Raw genomic sequence first — 21,251 nt, 5'->3', positions numbered from 1 at the left:
ACGTATGTTTGTTTACAAATGCATCCAAAAAGGTCCTTCAATAAGTGAGTAAAATAGACAGAACCACCACCTCCAATGAATCATATACCTCAAGCCTCAAGGAATTCCAAATGCCAAATTCACAACAGCTAAAGCCAGTCACCTATATATTATCTTAGCCTATACTTCATAATAGCCAATACCTAGCTACAGAAAAAACAGGAGTACTTGTGGCACCTTAGAGACTAACAAATTTATTTGAGCATAAGCTTTCATGGGCTACAGCCCACTTCATCGGATGTATAGACTGGAACATACAGCAAGAAGATATTTATACATACAGAGAACATGAAAAGGTGGAAGTAGCTATATTAACTGTAAGAGGCCAATCAATTGAGATGAGCTATCATCAGCAGGAGAAAAAAAAAAACCTTTTGAAGTATTAATCGAGATGACCCATAGAAGGTGTGAGGATACTTAACATGGGGAAATAGATTCAATTAGTGTAATGGCCCAACCATTCCCAGTCTCTGTTCAAACCTAAGTTAATTGTATCAAATTTGCAGTCTCTCTTTGGAGTCTGTTTTTGAAGTTTTTTTATTGCAAAATTACCACCTTCAAGTCTGTCACTGAGTGGTTAGAGAGGTTGAAGTGTTCTCCCACTGGTTTTTGAATGTTATGATTCCTGATGTCAGATTTGTGTCCATTTATTCTTTTGCGTTGAGACTATCTGGTTTGGCCAATGTATATGGCAGAGGGGCATTGCTGGCACATGATGGCATATATCACGTTGGTAGATGTGCAGGTGAATGAGCCCCTGATGGCGTGGCTGATGTGATTAGGTCCTATGATGGTGTCACTTGAATAGATATGTGGACAGAGTTAGCATCGGACTTTGTTGCAAGGATAGGTTCCTGGGTTAGTGTTTATGTTGTATAGTGTGCAGTTGCTGGTGAGTATTTGCTTCAGGTTGGGGGCTGTCTGTAAGCAAGGACTGGTCTTTTTCCCCAAGATCTGTGAGAGTGAGGGATCCTCTTTCAGGATAGGTTGTAGATCTTTGATGATGCGCTGGAGAGGTTTTAGTTGAGGGCTGAAGGTGACAGCTAGTGGCGTTCTGTTATTTTCTTTGTTAGGCCTGTCCTGTAGTAGGTGACTTCTGGGTACTCTTCTGGCTCTGTCAATCTGTTTTTTCACTTCAGCAGGTGGGTATTGTCATTTTAAGAATGCTTGACAGGGATCTTGTAGGTGTTGGTCTCTGTCTGATGGGTTGGAGCAAATGTGGTTGTATCTTAGAGCTTGGCTGCAGACAATGGATCATGTGGTGTGTCCTGGATGGAAGCTGGAGGCATGTAGGTAAATATAGCGGTCAGTAGGTTTTTGATATAGGATGGTGTTTATGTGACCATCGCTTATTAGCACAGTAGTGTCTAGGAAATTGGACCGCTTGTGTGGATTGGTCTAGGCTGAGGTTGATGGTGGGATGGAAATTGTTAAAATCATGGTGGAATTCTTTGAGGGCTTCTTTTCCATCTTCATCATCTGGACATCATCTAGACCAGCCTGGTATGTTTTGTAATCCAAAACAAAACACCTAATGTCAACTGAGGGGAAACCAGTAAATTCTTCAACATGCCCAGGACTTTCCCTGAAAAATAGGTACTGAACCTGCAAAAACTAGTCTGAAGGTAAGTCCCTATTGTTGTGTACTTATCTTTTCTGATTAAGAAAAAGTAGGCATGGACAAGAAACTGCCAAGAGTTCTCACTTTCAGCCATTTTCTTTTGTTCTACCACTGAACAATGCTAGGATCTCATAATTAATGGAATCACTAGCTGGGATTTTATGCCCAACATCTTTACAGTGGTGTCAGCATTAGTCCCTGTTTTTTGTAGAGGAAATTCCTTAGATCTCTCTAAGCAAAAACATGTCGGGGATTGTTTAAATCCAGACATGGTTCAAGTCCTCCTGCCATTCCAGTTAATAGGAGTTTTCTCCGTGAATTTAATAGGAGTTCAATCTAGCCCTTAAATCACAGCTCTGTGCCTGTTTGAGAAGCAGAAACTGAATCTGACTGGCAAGTTTTTATTGTCCAAAAGTTTTGACAAAAGGAAAAAAGAACACTTAAATTTTTTAAATTCCTTCACTTTTAATAAAACCGATTAGTAACCAGTGACGAAACAAATATGACTCAATGCAGGATTAAGCCTGATTGTGTTTAGTTTTGTTTTGCTTGAAACATAAATCTAAATAACAATTAACTGCTGAATAAGGTTTAGGGCAGCTCAGGACAGGGCTATTGGTCACCAAGGTCCCCTAGAAAAGCAATTCAAAGCACCTCTAGGGTCTAGGCTGGAGTACAGCCATATTCCTTTACTGCTCCCTGACAGGGAATGAAATCTCAGAACATACTGCAAAAAGATTCCCTATAACACCAAACACTGCATTCTCACAATGAAAGGGATACAGAGAGGACTATTAGTCAACTCCCATATAGAAATAGAGTTAATCTATCTACATCTATCTAGTAATGCATAGAAATTCTAGGGAGCAGCACTGATAGAGTATTTGTATCACAGTACAGTACAGAACCAAGAGGCCCCAATCAGTGATTTAGGAGGTGGAGTGGAGGAGCAGGCTCATTGTGCTAGGCGCTGTACGGATGTGTAGTACAGAGTCCCTGCTGAAAGAGTTTACAATCTTGGATAATGACAAGATGCTACAGATGGATGAAACAAACAGGGATGTGTGAAAACTAAGACAGACCCATAGGAGCATGTTTTCATATAGACTAACTCTGTACCCAACATAGCTCACTACCAGTCTTGCCATTAGTAACCAGCAGGTTTTTGTAGGCATCGTGGCAGAACAGAGTCTTAAAAAGAGATCTGAAGGACAATAAAATGCCAGTTTTACATTTGTTTTCCTGGGAAATTTCCATCATAACTGAGGGGTGGAGCGGAAGAGTGTGTGGAGTTGTTTGTGGGAGAAGGAGCTTGTCTCTTCTGTTGCTTGCAGTGCAAGGGCTTCACCCAACTCAATTCTTGTTTCTGAGTGATGGTTCCAGCCATTGGAAGTCATCACTGGGAACTTCTTAGAGGATACAACTAATGTCATGGGCCTCCCATTTGTCCCTCTTGCAGTGGGTTGTCATTATTAGATGCCTGATTCTTTCACTGGGGTGAGTGCCTCATGCAACTGTTTGCACACTCCTCTTTGGGGAGATGGATGTGGCCTATTGCCCCACTTTGCATGGTGAGACCTTCTTCCCAGGCAGCTAAATGCAACCACTGTTTGTGATCTACTCTGGGGAAAGCAAGTTCCAGTGTCCGGAGCCTCTACTGACCTGCTTGTCATTAAATAAATAAATAAAATAACATATTCTACCCCCATAATACAAAATTATTAAAAACATTGCTATTCAAAAACAGCAGAACTACTCCATCTGCAGCTTCATGTGTTTTGCACTTTGTTTTTGTGAATTAATCATTTGATAATTCAATATATGTACTGCACTTGAAAGCCATTCAAGAAGCTAACGTGGTTTCATGTCATTTCTTAGCTCATTAATTTTAGAATTTAAAAAAAAACTAAAAAAATAAGCCAATGAGGGTCAAGCAAGGATTTAAAGTGAATTACCTCTCCTGCTAGCACAGAAGATTCTCTCAAGATCAGAAAGATTAAAGTAAGACAAAAATGAGGAAATTTGCATTATACAGACCCCTTCCTTATCTTAGCTGATCTGAGGACAAATTAAACATTTTGGTTTGCAGTAAAACCATTGCCATATTTACTAACACAACAGCTCAGCCATCCATATGCTCTGCCTTCTCAAATAAAGCCTATATTGTGGAACTGAGGAATTTTAGATGGCACTTTTTAATCTTATACAAGAGTACATAGATAGTGTGCTGTATAACATGAAACAAGATCAATCAGCAGCTGATATACTACTAATGCAGCTTTCATTTCCTGGTGGCCTTGGGAGCACTGTTAGTGCAAAAGTATGTTTTATGCATAAAGCAGATTTGTTAAGATGGCAAGTTTTTTGCCCCAAATTTCCCTCCTCTGGATCTCTAATCAGAATAATCACTATTGTTGACATACAGTAACTGCCAAATTGCTGTGCAAGATTTCGAAACGTTTACTGTTTCCTGCCACTTAGCCAGCGATTTAAACTGGCTCAACCATGAATCGTCTATTCTTACCTTCTATTTCTACTCTCCTACAAGAATATCCTTTTCTGATGTGATATAAGTAGAAACGCCTTCAATATTGCCTGCCTCTGAAGTACAATTGAACCTAAAAGATAACCTTTTAGTTTCCTGAATCACTCCACTGGTCATTTTGTTTTCAGTATATCCCAGAGCATCGCAAGGTAATTTAGAATGTGAAAACAATTTGCAAGTGACTTTATATATTGCCATGAGTGACAAAACCTGCATTACTTACATAAATATTTTTTGGTGTTTGACATCATTTTATATTAACCTAAGGGTGAAGACAAACTAAAAAAATTGGTTGTGACATTTTTGACCATTCAATCATTCAATTAAATATCACTGAACATTCTTTATGGAGGCTGTAATAGGCAACTACAAAAGGGGCGAGTAATGTTTGTATAATTTGGAAGAGCAGAAGATGTAAAATCTATACTAATTTCAGTTTTGTGTCATTAAACATGAAGTATTGATTATTGCTCCTTGCAACAGAATTTATGAAGCTAGCTATGTTGTTGTGTCCACATAAAGTGATTCTGATGTTTTGCCCTCAGACCCCAAGTGCTATAAATGATGGGTTACAGTGACAGCTGGGATGCTGTTGTTCCAATTCACAGCCTGAGGAGATACATTTCATAGATTACACCAGGAGTGACCCAGCTGCAAATTCTAACTTCAGAAAATTAAATTGGAAGAGATCCAGACTTCTGTTGGAATACACTGAGACTTACAATGACTCTATAAACCTTGTTATAATGTAAATCTACTGTAACATTTACCGTAGTTTTCTCTTTCTTTACTATTACACATAGACATTAATAAGTAATTGGTTTATAAAAAGTTTGCAATGACAGCTAGAAATGCAAGGTTGCTTTTTAGATGAGGTGGCGAAAATAGCTATACCTGTCATTTTGGCAAGGAGGTTACACATTCTATTTGTGTATTAATGTTTCTGTAGCCTTGAGGATCTGTACATTTAATGAAGGATAATGCCTTGCTATTGAACATAAATAAATTATTTGGAAACACGAACGTTCCAGTATGGAAAACCATTTCAATCTGTAGATGTATCACAAGCATATAATCTCCATAAAAGCAAAGCAGGGCTTAGATCATATTTTCATATCCTACTAGCATATTCAGAATACGTTATGAGAACTTGCTTTTATCAGTTACATAGGGTCTCAGTTATAGAGTTACAAGGAGTGGGGGGCTTATTCTCTCTCTCTGGGGCATTGCTGAATCCTGCTCTGCACAGCCAAAAGGCCAACCCTGTGAGGGCCCATATGTAGTGATAGCGTCCTTTATCTTGTGAAATTACCCGGGCAGTGGCTCTGATATTTCTACCCTGAGCTTTTGTATTAACCAACCCAGATTAGATCGCTGTTTGGAGGATCAGTGTTTGTGACATGAACACTGATCCCGCCGCTGTTTGGGGAATCAGTGTTCACATCATACTCCCCGTCAGTACCCAGCCCAGGCAAGCTAATGATCCAACCAATGGACCAAATTTGGAGATGAATTCCGGTCGTATGCTACCTGAGGCACATTGCACGTACACTAGGAAGAAAATGACTTGTTTGGCCCATCTGACAACATAAGAGGTGTGAATGGATAATGAATTTAGGGGAAACTCCTGGTAAATATCACATCTGCCACCTCCCTTAAGCACATGGTAAATTCAATCAGTGTTATACTGCAAATGTGGACCATAAGGGAGGTGTGACTGTGTGTCCCCATGCGCAATGGCATTACTGAGTCCAGGTTCAAAAATGAGAGATGCAAAGAGATTTTGGCTCTTCAGTTACCATATTAAGCTCCACAGCAGCGGAAATACAGAATTCCCAAGAGACTCTGCAACTACAACTGCAGAACCTGTAATATTAAATATACACTTGTACCAAAGCAAACGGTGAAGTTTCTCCATATATATTTAAAACCCTGTAACATCTACTGTTTTTTAATAGTCTGAGTTCTCTTTAAATCCAGTTTAAGGCACTTAAAGAGTTAACTGTCCCTCATAATAGTGCTGTACTTGCCAGGGTGATGGTTCCTCAGTCAGATGATGTGTTTCTGAGAATGCATGGGAAGTAGCAGAGTTTTGCAGAGATTATTCATGCAGCAAGGTACTTGCAAGAAAGGAAGTGGGGAGGAAAGGAAAACGACAAATGAGCAGCAGCAACAGTAAAAAAAGTTGAGGGCAAAGAACTGTACAGATTTCTGGTGAGCTGCATTTAACTTTATATCAGAAACGGTGACAGAAAACTGCCTTTTTATATTAATTACCAACCCAAACTCAAATTATTTGCACTATGTAATTAAAGGGGACTAAGGGAAGGGTTTTGCATTAATTCAGAACTTACCACAAAGGAGGAAGTGATAGTCTTTGGAATGTGCAGAGAAGAGACTTATGTGCAGGAGCATTTAGTACAGAAAACATTTCCTGAATGTTTCTAGGCCATGGGAAATAAATGGTCCAAAAATCTAAAGGACAATCTAATTTCATTCGGAAATGTCTGTTGTTAAAAGCGGTTATTAGTTTAGGTTAAAGAAAATCTGTAACCAAGATAAATTCTGTCAAGAAGACAGCTTTCTATTGAATACTAATAGGAAAACTCCTAATTATGTACATTACTTTTTTTCCATTCATGAAGTCTATTGCAGTGAGATTAACTGGCTTTCAAGTTACCTCTGGACGATACAGAGGAGTGCTATTCTGGCCCCTGCCTTGGTCCCTATTCACTGCTGTCATAAGGCAAAAGGGGCCAAAATGGAGCAAGGAAGAATTCCCTCAGCACAACAGCAGTGTAGGGCCACTATACTGATAGTAGCCTGCTCTGTCTTCCTGACCTTGGCATGGCATAGTGGGATATGGCAGGAGTGGGGCTGGATCAGGAATAGCAGAGGGAAGGTTTGCCTATAGTGTTCCACCCTACAGTGATTCATACCTGTGGATGTATCCCATAAGCACGTGTATGAGGGTTGCTATGTTAAAGCAGCATCGGTCCACCATTTTGCTCCCCTCAGCATCCCAAAATCCAGCTCATACAAACACAACATAGGATCTCTTATAAAGTATCTAGCAATATCAGATAATCGGTCACCACTGTGCACAATATCACCCTACCTATTGCAGACTTCCCTACGCTGAACGAGAGATTTGAAGTTGAGGTGTTTTGTCTAATGGTACCTGGAAGAGATTTGATGGGGGAGCATGAAATCCAAGAGACTGGTTAAAAAAGAATGGTATGACAGCTATTGGTTTTTATGGCAAAGAGCTTAGGAGTTCAGCATGTGTGATTTGACTTGAAAATATTAAAGCTTTAATGGACATTTTTCTCGCTAACCAAATAGCCATAGCTCTGGGAGGATGCAATCTATGATAATTAGAAATTCATTAGTGTAAAATCAATCAGTCACAGGTATGGATTTTTTAATATTGACATGTATTCATGTAAAATTGATGTTTTTCCTTTTTGTGTCAGTAAAGCATCTTGCCTGTTGTTATTTAAAACCTTGCAGAATTTCATTATCTGAGAAAACCACTTGATGCCTGTGTCCAGAAGTGAAAGTAACTTAAATGACTTACCAGTACACAGGGTGGTCAGTGTCCTGGGCAAGGTGGGAGGAGGCAACTTTGGGGCCCCGGAAGGGGCAGGGCCTCAGGCAGAAGGGGCGGGGCTGGGACCAAAATCCCCCAGCCAGCCCTTCAGCTCTGCCCAGCCCGTGCTGCCCGGGGCTTTGGCGGCAATTTAAAGGACATGGGGCTCTAGCTGAAGACGCAGTGGCAGCAGGAGTTTGAGTGGGGCCAGGAGTTTACATGCAGGAGGGGGCTCAGGGCTGGGACAGGGGGTTGGGGTGCAGATGGCAGTGTGGGGTCCGGGCAGGAGTTTGGGTGCAGGAGGGGGCTCTGGGCTGGGGTAGGGGTGCAGGCTCTGGCCAGGAGGAGCTTACCATGGGCGATCCCTGGTTGGCAGTGCAGCAGGGCTACGGCAGGATCCCTGCCTGCCCAGGCTCCATGCTGCTCTGCTCCCAGGGGGCCAGAATGTCCAGCCCTTAGGCGGAGGGGCCAGGCCACTCTATGCAGTGCACGCTGCCTGTGCCCGCAGGCACTGCCCTCGCAGCTCCTATTGGCCATGATTCCTGGCCAATGGGAGCTGCGGAGCCAGAGCTCGGGGCGGGGGCAGCGTGCAGTGATTCCCTGAATGTCCCTTGCCTAGGGGCCACAGGGGCATGCCAGCGAGCCAGCGCTCACAGCTCCAACCTCGCGGGTGGGAGGAGGCACCGCCGAGGCTCAGGGAACGGTGTCCAGCCTGTGGCGCAGAGGCTTGTCACGGGCCGGATGAAAAGAAACACTGGGCCACATCCAGCCTACGGGCCTGCAGGCTCCCCCTTAGCCTGAAGCCCTGGGCTGCAGCCCCTAAAACCTCTGCGTTAATCTGGCCCTGTTCATCAGGGCTGCCCAGAGGGGGGGGGCAAGTGGGGCAATTTGCCCCAGGGGCCCCCATGAGAGTTTTTGGGGCCCTGGAGTGGGGTTCTTCACTCGCTCTGGGGCCCCAGAAAACTCTTGTGGGGCCGGGGCCCCCGGAGCTTCTTCCGCTCCAGGTCTTCAGCGGCGGGGGGGGGGGTCCTTCCACCCCAGGGCAGAAGGACTCCCCACCGCCAAATTACCGCCGAAGCGGGACCCGCTGCCGAAGTGCCGGGTCTTCAGCGGTAATTCGGCGGCGGGGGGCCCCCGCTGCGGGTCTTTGAGGCACTTCGGCGGCAGGTCCCAGAGCAGAAGGACCCCTTACCATCGAATTACCACTGAAGTGGGGGCCCCCCACCGCCAAAGACCCCAGGCCCCCTGAATCCTCTGGGCGGCCCTGCTGTTCATGTGTTAGGGCTTCAGGAGAACATGGGATTTTCAGCTTCTGTACCTAGAGTTCTTAGGTTTGGGGCTCATGTGAGATATGTTTGGTCAGACAGTGTCTGTGGTTTTCTCTGAACTCTGAGGATGATTGGGTGTGGGGCAGTGGGAATCCCAGCCAGCTATTCCTGCCTGCAGCTCTGGGGACATGGAGGCTTAAAGCAACATGTGCTGAGCCCTTCATGCTGGTGGCCACTTGGAAGCGACATGGCAAGAATGGGAGAAGGATCTAGGGAGGGAGTGGCCCCAAAGAGGAGACAAACCAGCAGTGGGAGAGGAAACCTGCCTCTCTCTCCCTTACATGGCTGATGATCCTCCTCTGGCTGTGGGGGGACTGAGATTTGACAGTCAGTCAGAGCCCTTGGTGCTGGCAGCCATGCTGCTGGTTAGTTAACTCTAAATAAATATGGGTGTTTGTAAAACGGCCAGAGCAATTTCCCAGGGAAAATGACAGCAAGTTCTCCCTCCAGACACAAGTACGATGACAAGCTTCTTCACCTGCTAATTTGCATTAAGAGACTTTGTTATACCAGTACAGATTGCAAGGTTTTCCTGTTGTCTGTGGCAAGTCATACAGGTGTCTTCCTCTTTAAAGAGTTTTTGCATCCTTCCATCCAACTCCTACCTTCTTAATTTTCTATCCTATTTGTTGAGTCCTTGTGTTTATAAAAATCACGTTAGCCTACTTAGTCTTGCTAACTTATCGGTATGTATATCGGTATATACATATCGATACACCTCCGGATGAGCATAACCAAGTTGCAAAAACAAATTAATACATACATGAGCAAAATTCTGATTTAGCTGCCATGATTACAGAATGTGGAGTTCCATATAGCTATCCCTACACAAGAATGGGTGATGGGGACCCACCCACAGTGGCATGCTTACCTGGAGGTAGGACAGAGGGACAAATGACTGGAAGGATGAACTGTGGAAACTAGATCTTTTTCTGTCAGGAGCAAAAGTCAATATTAATGGCCAACAAGCAACATTCCTTGCAACCAAAGTTTTGTCAGCTGATGTGGTCTATAGTGTTTCGTAAATGTGGTCAGGAAGCATTAAGTGATTGCACTGCAGATTTCTCTATAAGAAGGCCTTTTTGCTTTGGGTCCATAAGGCAACTAAAGCATGGGCAATATGGCATCTTATCTTGGCACAAATCTTGGCAGGCAGCTCATGTAGTGTGGCATAGTTTCTTGATTACAGGAATTAATTTAGATTTAATTGAATTCAAAGTCTTGATTCCTTGCTTGATAAGACAGTGACCACATGATCCACACTGGAAGCAGCAAGGCAGGTATCAGAAGAGTCCTAGGCAATTTGTATGTTTGAGGTTTTAAGGAGAGCAGTTGTTGGGCCTCAGTCTTCTGACATGAAAAATGGATGATGAAAGCTTTCTTACCTTCCTGGAAGGTAATTCAATGAATTTCATGAAAAGAGCAGTTGAGCATCCTCACATAGTGGAGAAGATATTTAAGGTAATCCCAGGCCTCCTGAGAAATGCTCCTGGAGTGTGATGCATTTATCATCCAAGACAGAATTAGGAGAGGTGGGAAAAGTATAGTCCAGCTATTACTTGAAATGGATGCAAACAAATCTCCAAGGTGTACAGTGGAAAGACAAACAAGTGCAGGGGGAGCCTTGTTTGGCTTGAAGGATACAGAGATGAAACAAAACAGGATTCATTTATCCTCGTTAAGATTGTTGAGGTAGAGAGTACTGGGTAAAAGGATTCAGATTTCCCTTACTTAATTTGTGCAAGTTCCTATTCTGCCAATGGACACCATTTCTGGTCTCTAGAAGCTCACTCTACATTTTCTAGAGAGTTCTGAGCTTGGTCCTGGTTCACATGACCTTGGTCTGCAGTCCAGTTACTGAGACCAGACTCTTAGGGCTGTGTCCAAATTGCCGGGTGGCCAGCTGAGGCAGGGGCACTTGATACAAGGCAGACTAGTATGGAAACAGGCATGGGCTAGAGTAAGAGGAACAAGAACAAGGGCAGTCTATTGAAATTGCTGGCAATGGGAGTGTTCCTGGCTAGGCAGTGACACTGAGCAGACAGGAGAGACCACTTCCCTTAGGAACCTGTATACCTGACTTAGAATTACCAGGGTGGGTCCTCACCAGCAGATAAGCCCCACCCCATTCAACCCATGTTCAGCCAATCACAAAATCTGCAGGTAATTGCCTCTGATGATTCACCCCACACTCTGGCTCAGGGATGACTCAGACTTAAGGAGGCTCAGGGGTAATTCATCACAAGCTGCTACTGCCTCTTCCACTCCAGCAAGTAAGTTACGCTATTGGGCTACACCGTTGGTTGAAAAATGCTGGCAATTTGTTGGAATTTGAAAAATTTGAAGTTTTGGAATTACCTCTCGGGAGAACAATGAATCCTACACCATACATTCAGAAATGCAATTGAAAGAGGATATTGTGTCAGATGACAAGATTCCTACCCTTCCCGTCTGAATTTCATGGAACAGAAATGTGAAAAGCAGTGTGGTAGTAGAAAAATCGTCACTCAAGCTATATTGTTATGTGGCTTCTACAAAGAAAACAAGCTGCAAATGGAGTCTCAGAAGCTCCAAGCCACAGAATTGGCAGTGGTTTATGAAAAGTTCTTAACCCTAAAATTTGCTAAATACGTTTTTTTTAGAATCAAGTCACTTGTTTCCTTTCACTTTATTTCAAAGTCTACAGTATTTAAGTTATAGTTAGCAAAGAGAAATAGAGCAGTAAATATTTCACAAATTAAGCTTGTTAATCACACACTGTTTCCTGTGCTGAATTACTCACATTTATTTTTAATATGTACTCTTAAGTTGCCCTTTTACTGTCCTCATTTTTCCCCACAGTGCCTCTCAAAAATCCTAGTAATGATTACAAATAAGTTACCCTTAAAAGTGCACATGAAAAATAAATTAAAAAAAACTATTTACAGAAAAAAAATTCCCCGATTTAACTTCTGCAGAACCTAAATTTTTAGTCTGACAAGGTCTGTTAAATAGTGTTAAGCCTCTGCAGGGGATACAATGAACCTAGAGAGAGAGGGGACAGGAAACAAAAAAAACAAACCTTTGCATTAAGATAGTTTTAATCACTAGTTTTTTGCACTTCATGCAGTCATTTACATTTGTGCATAGAGGGTACTTTCCATTGAAATGGGTCAGATTGCACAAAATGTCATGTATAACCCCAGAATTCACAACCAGGTCTTCACTCCTACCCAGCGAAGGATAGATTTTTCTAGACCCTAAACCAACTTTTCTTGTAGCACGCATGCACCTGGCACAGGAGTTTATCACAGGCTAAGGGAGAATGTTTTTGAGGGAGCCTCCAGGTGCTACATTATTGATTATAATAAATTCTGGGGTGTTTAACCACAAACATGCTTAATACAGTTGGTAAAATCAGTTCAAAGATCCTATTACAGCAATTAAAAATTTCAATGAAGGCTGCAGTCTGGTCAGTGGACATCAGTGAAGACTGCTCAGATCAAGGGACAAAAAGGCATTTCAAATGAAATGGAGTGTTGCACATTTGAGGTTGTATTACATTTGCTTAATCAAACTGTAAGAGACCCTTTTCAGTTATGGGATGAGTGCTCAGTGATTCATTTCCATTTATTTGGGACTAGCTTAAGTTTTTTTCAATCCAAGATTTAACACTGTTTAATACATGGTTCACTCTGCGCTGTAATGTTGATAGTGAGCACTTTAATTGGACAGGATTAACAACTCTATTGGCTGTCTGATCTGTGATATCACTTTGAACAATTTATCATATTGTTTTCAAAACGCTCTCTCCAAATAAAAGTAACAGTGTGCTTCAAAGAACTTTTCCATTCATATTTAAGAAACAAAATGGTCTACAGAAAACAGACTAAAGACTTTAAGAGGCAGTGTGCTCTAGCAGATAGGGCCAGGACTGGAAGTCAAGAGACCACAGTTCTCTTCCCAGCTCATCCAATGACTAGGGGTTCACCTTGGTCAAGTCATCTCACCACTCTATGCCTTCATTTCCCCTTCCTAACTTTGGTCTATCTAGATTATAATCTCTTCAAGGCAAGGATTGTCCCTTGCTATGTGTTTGTAGCACAGCACAATGGGGCTTTGATCTCAGTTGGGGCCTCAAGGCAGTACAGTTATAAAAATATCAGGTTTCAGTGGTAACCATGTTAGTCTGTATCAGAAAAAAGAGGAGTCCTTGTGGCATCTTAGAGACTGTATCAGCAAATTTGTTAGTCTAGGAGTCCTTGTGGCACCTTGGAGACTAACAAATTTGCTGATTTAGTCTTTAAGATGCCACAAGGACTCCTTGTTTGTTTTTTTTAAATGATCATCATCCATGTTCTATTTTTAATAAGCATAAACTACTAAAGTAGACTTCTCCATTATCTCTTCTACCACTCCTACTTCCCTCTCATTTCCCCCATCCTTTACTTGTCTTTTGTGGGTTACCATCCTGATTACTGGGATAATCGTGTGTCTTTTTAACACTGCTGCCATTTTACTGCATAACAAGATTTTATTCTTTTGTTAGAGGTGATAAGAATATACAGGCTGCATGTTGTGGGTGCTCTCATGCATGCATTTGTCTTTCTAAATAATCAAATAAAAGTGTCAATCAAAAACCAAAAGCAGTCTAAAGAGAGGAAATGTCACATTGAACAGAAAATTAGGCCAAGAGCTAGAAACAAAGGGCAGGCATAATTAAAGCCTTTCAAACTGGAAAGAGGTTACCCGCTAATTAGAATACCACTGGGAAAAGCATTAAGCATCTTGCTGTTTAATGCAAAATGACTAAGTGATTGATGGTACTGCAAGCAAGATTTCTTGAGATTTAACTGGTAAGTTGGACACTTATGGAAGCAGTACCCATTAAGCAATTGATTCATGCTGTGTATTGCTCGTGTTTTAACTATTTTAAATAGGGAGAGATGCTTCACTCAGTATGTATTTTTTAATTTATTAAGGATCAAAGTTATACTCATAGGGCAGTAATGGCCAGGACCAATTTATTTCTTTGCAGATTAGTAGCAGGTTGCTTTTCTCTACAAAACCAAAATATGGTTATTGTAAATATGCTCGCTAACATATTTAATGCTCTCAGACACATACCATACAGATCACCTAAGCTGTACCTGTGCAAGTTGTCTAGCTATTTCCTAACCTACTGTCAGGAATCAGGGCCTGCAGCAGAACTAGTCTGCAAGCTCTAGGCAACCTAATGAACATAGCCTGCCTGTAACGGGCTGCCTAACTGGCTAGAATGCCTGGTTGTTTGGAAGAGTCAGCACACTGGTGCCTAAACCCAGCAGCAGCAGTTTAGTGACTACTCTAACGCATTCATCCAGGGCTGAGATAGCTCCTGTGCTTGCTTGTTCCCAGCCTTACTCCTGTCCCACCTCACTCCAGGTAACCTGGATCTGACTCTTAGCTCTGGCATCTGACTCCTGGCTACGGAAGCCTGCTTCAACCACTAGGCTTCACCACCCACACCCTGGTTACTGACTCCTGTTTTGTAATCACAGACTTTATTTAGAAGATGTTTAATGTATCAATTTGTCATTTTTATCACTTATTTATACTCTATCAGGGGTCGGTAACCTTTCAGAAGTGATGTGCCGAGTCTTCATTTATTCCCTCTAATTTAAGGTTTTGCGTGCCAGTAATACGTGTTAACGTTTTTAGAAGGTCTCTGTCTGTAAGTCTATAATATATAACTAAGCTATTGTTGCATGTAAAGTAAATAAGGTTTGTAAAATGTTTAAAAAGCTTCATTTAAAATTAAATTAAAATGCGGAGCCCCCCGGACCAGTGGCCAGGACCCCGGCAGTGTGAGTGACACTGAAAATGAGCTTGTGTGCTGCCTTTGGCACATGTGCCACAGGTTGCCTACCCCGTAGTATATTGTATGTACCTCAATATATTTCCAATATAAAAGATACAGAAAAAATGTACTAGACTAGCCAGTCCATCTTCCTACAATATTTCCTTGTGTTTTATACAGTCTAGTTTAAATTTTCTGTCACATCCCTAAGAAAACTATTCCACAGCTAATACATCATCAAGAACCCTCTAAGGATATTCATCCTTAGTTTTGTTTTCAGCCTGTTCTTCATTTCAGACCAATTCTCCTACTACAACACCCTCATGCACACCTGTATGATAATTAATTCTTTCCCTTGGTGTTTATATCCTTCAGCTATTCATAGGTGATTATTTTCCCTCATTCTACCTCATTGCTTAGTTAATGACATTTTATTCATAAGTATCATCATTTCTGTTGTTCTTCCCAGATGTAAGCTCTCTGGGTTGGGGCTGTTTTTAATTATAAGACAGCACCTAGCACCATATATGTACATCATTAGCACAATAAACTACATCCAGTTGGAGGCCTTTAAGCACTGGCACAAATAATCTCGCTCTCATTTGTCATTATTATATAGTGAGGGTCAAAGTTGAAATGTCTTCTTATGACCAAATGTAAACCAAAGGTCTGGAAATCTAGTGACCATCTGTCACATAACCTCCAGAGCTTTGCTCCATTTTCCATTAAATAAATAAAATAGTGTTTTCCTTCCTTCAGCTTTGCTAGCACTGAAAGAAATCTTTATTTCCTTCTGTTAAAGCAGATACCATAGCTCTACTGCTTCACAGTATTACACCAGTGTTTCTCAAACTGTGGTCCACGGACCCCTGGGGGGTCTGTGAGGGTACTCCAGGGGATTTGTGCTTCCTGCTGATCAACTCCTCTCCCTACCTCCCTCATCTCCTGTACACCGGGAAACAGCTGTTCCCCACTGTGCAGGAGGCGCTGGAGGGGGAGGGGAAGGAGTGGGGACTGGGCGTGCTCAGGGGAGGGAGCAGAAAGAGGCAGGGAAGAGGAGTGGCAGGGGTGTAACCAGGGCGAGAAAAGGTGGGGCAGGGGTAGGGCCTTGGGGGAAGTGGTGGAGTGGGGCCTAGGGCTGAGTGGATGGCTTGGGGGTCCACAAAAACATTTTAAAACCAAAATGGGGGTCCTTGGGTTGCTAAAGTTTGAGAACCGCTGCATTATACCATAGCTGCAATAGTTCTGAAAAGCTTGCAAGAGTGTTACTCAGAGCCATGTTAGATTTCTTTTAAAAAAGGCTTTTTTATGTCTTTCAATAATAGCGTTTCATCTGAGAATACACACCTGCTTTTAACTTTTGCTAAGAAAACCAAACAAAATGAATTCTCTCTACAACAGGGTTTTTCCATAGCTGAAGCACTACTGAAAGTTACAGCCCTATGGGCATTGAGGAGAGGGAGTGAAGCAATAACAGAGTTGCATAAAACCTGGTGACAAATATTAGAATACAGTTACAGCATAAAACCAAAGAGAAAATATTCTTTAAAATTTAGTCTTGCTTACACTATTTTTGAGCTAGATGTCTGAGTTGTAGAATCAAGAGGGGTAAATGAAATATCACTATATGTCCATGAATCATTGATCAATGTCCCTTAAGCAACTTTAATTATGGCATAGTAAGAAAAATCTTCAGTTTACCCATTTAAAAATACTCAAACAATATTTTTGTTTTAAATTTCAGCTACAAAACTGGCTGAGGTTTAGAACTAGAAACTTGGAATGGACAGATTTCAGTGAAGGCTAGTTTGCCTGGAATGAGAGAGTTAGCTTTATCTGAATAATGTTAAGACTTCTTAACAACCACTTCCAGTTGGGGTGTATGTATGTACAGTAGGAAAGTGTATATTGATGACTCAATTAATGCAATGAGCACATGTACACTGTTGTTGTTTGAAGAAGTGCATGGTGATATTGGCCATATAAAAAAAATAGAAGTAAGATTGCATGATCACTCAGTATTCAGGTTACTTTGCTAGGAAACAAACCTGAGTGGTCATCTGGCCAAAGAGGTCAATAAGTATTGATGCAGTTGCTGAAGTCTTAATACCCAAGAAAAAAACAAACAATGTAATGCTGCTTTCTTCCTCTATTCACAGCCATGGGTGCCAACTCCATGGGTTCTCCAGCCCTGGGGCACCCATGGAAAAAAATTAGCGGGTGCTTAGCATCCACTGGCAGCCCTGCTGATCAACTATTCCCAGTGCCTCCTGCATGCCATGGAACAGCTGCTCACAGGTGTGCAGGAGCCGCTGGAAGGGAGGGGGAGGAGTGAGGATGGGTCATGCTCAGGGGAGGGGCACGAAGAGGGTGGAGTGGGGGCAGGCAGGGCAGAGATGGGGGCTTGGATGAAGGGATGGAGTGGGGGTGGGCCTGGGACAGAGTGGCGTGGGGTCAAGCACCCCCCGGGTAGAAATGAAGTTGGCGCCTATGCTCCTAACATATGCATAATACTTCCAGCAATAGTGAATGTAGTGCAGGAAGTGGAGGTAGGAGGGCAGGAGAAGAAAGCTTGATAAACTTTACAGTTGTTAATAACTGACATTGTTCTCAAATAAACATCAGTGGAGCAAAAGCACTGACTAGGCCTGCCAGCCCCGACGGCCTCCGCTAATGCAGCTCAGCAAATACTAAAAACATGCTGCTCAGTAGAATGCATCTTGCCAGACTGACCTAGCTTTCCAAAAGAACCAGTAAGTAATTATCTCATCCTATGCAAAGGAACAGGTCAGATACAGCAGTAATAGCTGTTTTTTCCTTCTGAATTGTGGGGTGAGCACACTGTACCCAAATTGAGAAGAAAACTACTTTCTACAGTGTCTGGAGCACATAGGATCACTGTCCCATTTTGATGTGTAGCCTAATATAGTCAGAGCATTCATCTTACAGTGAAAACATTAATCAGGCGCTGCAGCTTTTCTAATTTTTACTGCTGGCTCCAGTACACTCTTATGATTGAAGTACTATCCCGCCTCTAGCCAAATCAGACACCGAAACAAGATTCAAGCTTTATCACTTGAAATAAATCTTCTGAAACAGACTTCCAACTCAGGACAACGTTCCCATATGCAACAATTGTTTATATGATTGAAGCTGTGTCATCAACTACAGTATTAAGCAGAGAAAATGTGTCCTCAAAAGTAAATCATCACTTCCCAGCTCATGCAATAGAAATGCCATCACAATCTGCTCCCACTTTGAAACATTTAAGGCACTATCAGCTAACAGGGAATTTAAGCTCCTTAACACAGGATATTACTCATACAAGACAGCTAGGGTTGCCAACTTTCTGATCGCACAAAACCGGAACACCCCTGCCCCGCCCCTTCCCTGAGGCCCCGTCCTTTCCGCACCCCTTCTCCAAGGCTCTGCCCCCACTTGCTCCATCCCCCCTCCCTCAGTTGCTCACTCCCTCCCACCCTCACTCACTTTTACCAAGCTAGGGCAGAGGGTTAGGGTACAGGAGGGAGATGAGGGCTCTGGCTGGGGATGCGGGCTCTGGGGTGGGGCCAGGAATGAGAGATTTGGGATGTGAGAGAGGGCTCCAGGCTGGAGTAGGGGGTTCAGCGTGGTCTCTGGGTGGGACCAGAATTGAGTGGTTTAGGGTGCAGGAGAGGGCTCCAGGCTGGGGAAGAGGGTTGGGGTGTGTGTGTGGGGGGCGGGAGGACTCCAGCTGAGGATACAGGCTCTGGGGTGGGGCTGAGGCTGAGAGGTTTGGAGTGCAAGTGGGGGTGTGGGCTCCGGCAGGGGGTTTGGGTGCAGGAGGCGACTCTGGGCTGGTGCAGGGGGATGGGGTACCAGTGGCACTTACTTCAGCTCCCAGGAAGCAGTCACCAGGTCCCCGCAGCCCCTAGATGCATGGGCAGTTAGGGCAGTGTATGGAGCCTCCCTCACACCCGGAGACTTCGCCCCCACAGCTCCCATTGGTTGTGGTTCCCAGCCAATGGGAGCTGTGGAGCTGGCCCTCGGAGCAGAGGAAGCGTGTGGGAACCTCCCTGGCCACCCATGCATCTAGGGGCTGCAGGGACCTGTTGGCTGCTTCCGGGAGCAACGGGAGCTAGTGCAGGCAGGGAGCCTGTCTTAGCCCTGGGCCCTTGCTGTGCCACTGACCAGACTTTTAATGGCCCAGTCAACAGTGCCAACCGGAGCCACCAGGCTCCCTTTTCAACCAGGTGTTCTGGTCAAAAATTGGAGGCCTGACAACCCTAAGGACAGCCAATGTTATCAGCAGATTCAAGATCTTATGCTTCAGGTACTACTTGAAGAGTAACCTATCTAGAATGTTCCCCCTCACCCAATACAACATATCCTAAGGTTCCAAAATCATTATCATCCCCTGTAATTAATTATCTCAGTAAGGTATGCTGCAGCATAGAGGCAGATTTCTCTAGAGAAGGGCAATCTGTGTAGGCTATTTGGTGAGTGAGATTTGGGGAAGTAACTCAGGGTATTTAAGATGAACCAAGTGAAAAGTAATTGCCCCTAAAGCAAGGCCTTCATCAAAGTGAGATACACCAGAATTGACGAAGACCTGAAGAGCTCTATGTGGCTCAAACGCTTGTCTCTCTCTCACCAACAGAAGTTGGTCCAATAAAAGATATCATCTCACCCACTTTGTCTGTTTAATATACCTGTTAGTTATCTGCCACCTGGAAATGCTAAGATAGCTAATAGATAAGCCCAGTTGCAAGTAGCTTTCTCTGCATGTTTTTAGTCTATAGCGGCCCGTGTGCATTTGTGTGAATATTTCCTATGTTATATGCTGAACTACTAAGCAACCAGCTTTTATTAGGGTCTTAATCTTTGGTGGAAATTGCACTATACATAAACTGTCTTGTTTACTATCATCATGAAATACTGCTTCTCCACACAGATAGTAATAAAGCCACTCACTCATTCTGATAACTATAGCCATGTAGGCACCCTAAGGACCCGACCCAACCCACCACTCATTAATGTCAGTCAAGGCTGTGCTTGTTAGAAACAGTAAACACATTTTATGCCTCGCTCTTTGTCCTCAGATTTACATTTCCTGCTTCTCTTGTTCAAATTGGATGATCCTGTCTAGGTACATGTAAGAAATACTTCATACTCTGCATTTAATGACTGTTTATCCATAGGTATCATTGCAGCTTCAAACAATTTTAAAGAGATGCTGAAACAGGAAAACAGTCCTGCCGAATGGAAAAAACTTATGGCACTATCACTGCACTGTGTCTGTTCTGAGTGATGCTGTTCATAATCTGCTTCCAAGACAACATCCTGCAAAGTAGACAATAATACTTTGCATTTATATAGCACATCTAATCAGAAGGACTTGCCAGTTCATTACAAACAGCTTCCACACTCCTGGGAAGTAGGTTTGCATATCACTTTACAGGCTGACAGAATAAGGCCACATAGCAAATCTGTCACAGGTCACATAGCAATAGACTGCAACTCTTAAGTAAACATCAAGTCCTGTTCTCTGATCATTAGACCACACTATGTAAGGCACTCGGTTACACCAGTGCTAGACTCCTTTATCCAATACTCCCAGCAATTCATTACTAATTGATAAATCAATCTGGAACGGAGACAGTACCATTTTAGGTATACCAGAGGCCCAATATCTCAAAACCTACCTAAAATGCAGTTTGTTAGTCAAAGTAATCTTATTCTTGACTGGAAAAATTGAAATTGGAAAATTTAAAATCCCATGTAAGAGAATTGCCAAAAGAGAGCAATAGCAAAAGCAGAAGATTAAATGTCATATGGTAAGTAAAAGCAGTTTGATAATGGCAAAGAGTGTTCTGGACTCTTATTTAAAAAGACTGTTTCTATGGTACCTGAGTATGTGAGCAGAAGCATTTACAAAGTGAACAATTTCATCAACTGCAAAAGCTGTTTATTCCAAACACACTAGGTACTGCAGGCCACGATTGGTATTGTGCAATGGAATAAGAGTTTTACCAACCAAAGCCCCTTCAAAGTAGAAATGTTAGTTTGAAGATATGAATGGCTTGTCACTATTGCCATCTTTTCATCATGCTGTCTCCAAATAAGGAGGTGTTCTTAGGGGGACTCAAGCAAAACTCTAGTTGAATCGGTTCTCACTCAGATCTGAACAGGAGACAATTAAGCTTTTACTTTTATATAGTCAGTAGTTTGCAGGAGTCAGCTCTGTAGGATTTTGCAATGACACTGATATCTAGTATTTAGACTGGATGGCACAGTGAACTACAATTAACTCAATCCTCTTTGTATAG

The sequence above is a fragment of the Gopherus flavomarginatus genome, chromosome 8 (genome assembly GCF_025201925.1).
Source record: "Gopherus flavomarginatus isolate rGopFla2 chromosome 8, rGopFla2.mat.asm, whole genome shotgun sequence".
Lineage (NCBI taxonomy): Eukaryota > Metazoa > Chordata > Testudines > Testudinidae > Gopherus > Gopherus flavomarginatus.
This window is presented reverse-complemented; position numbering follows the sequence as displayed.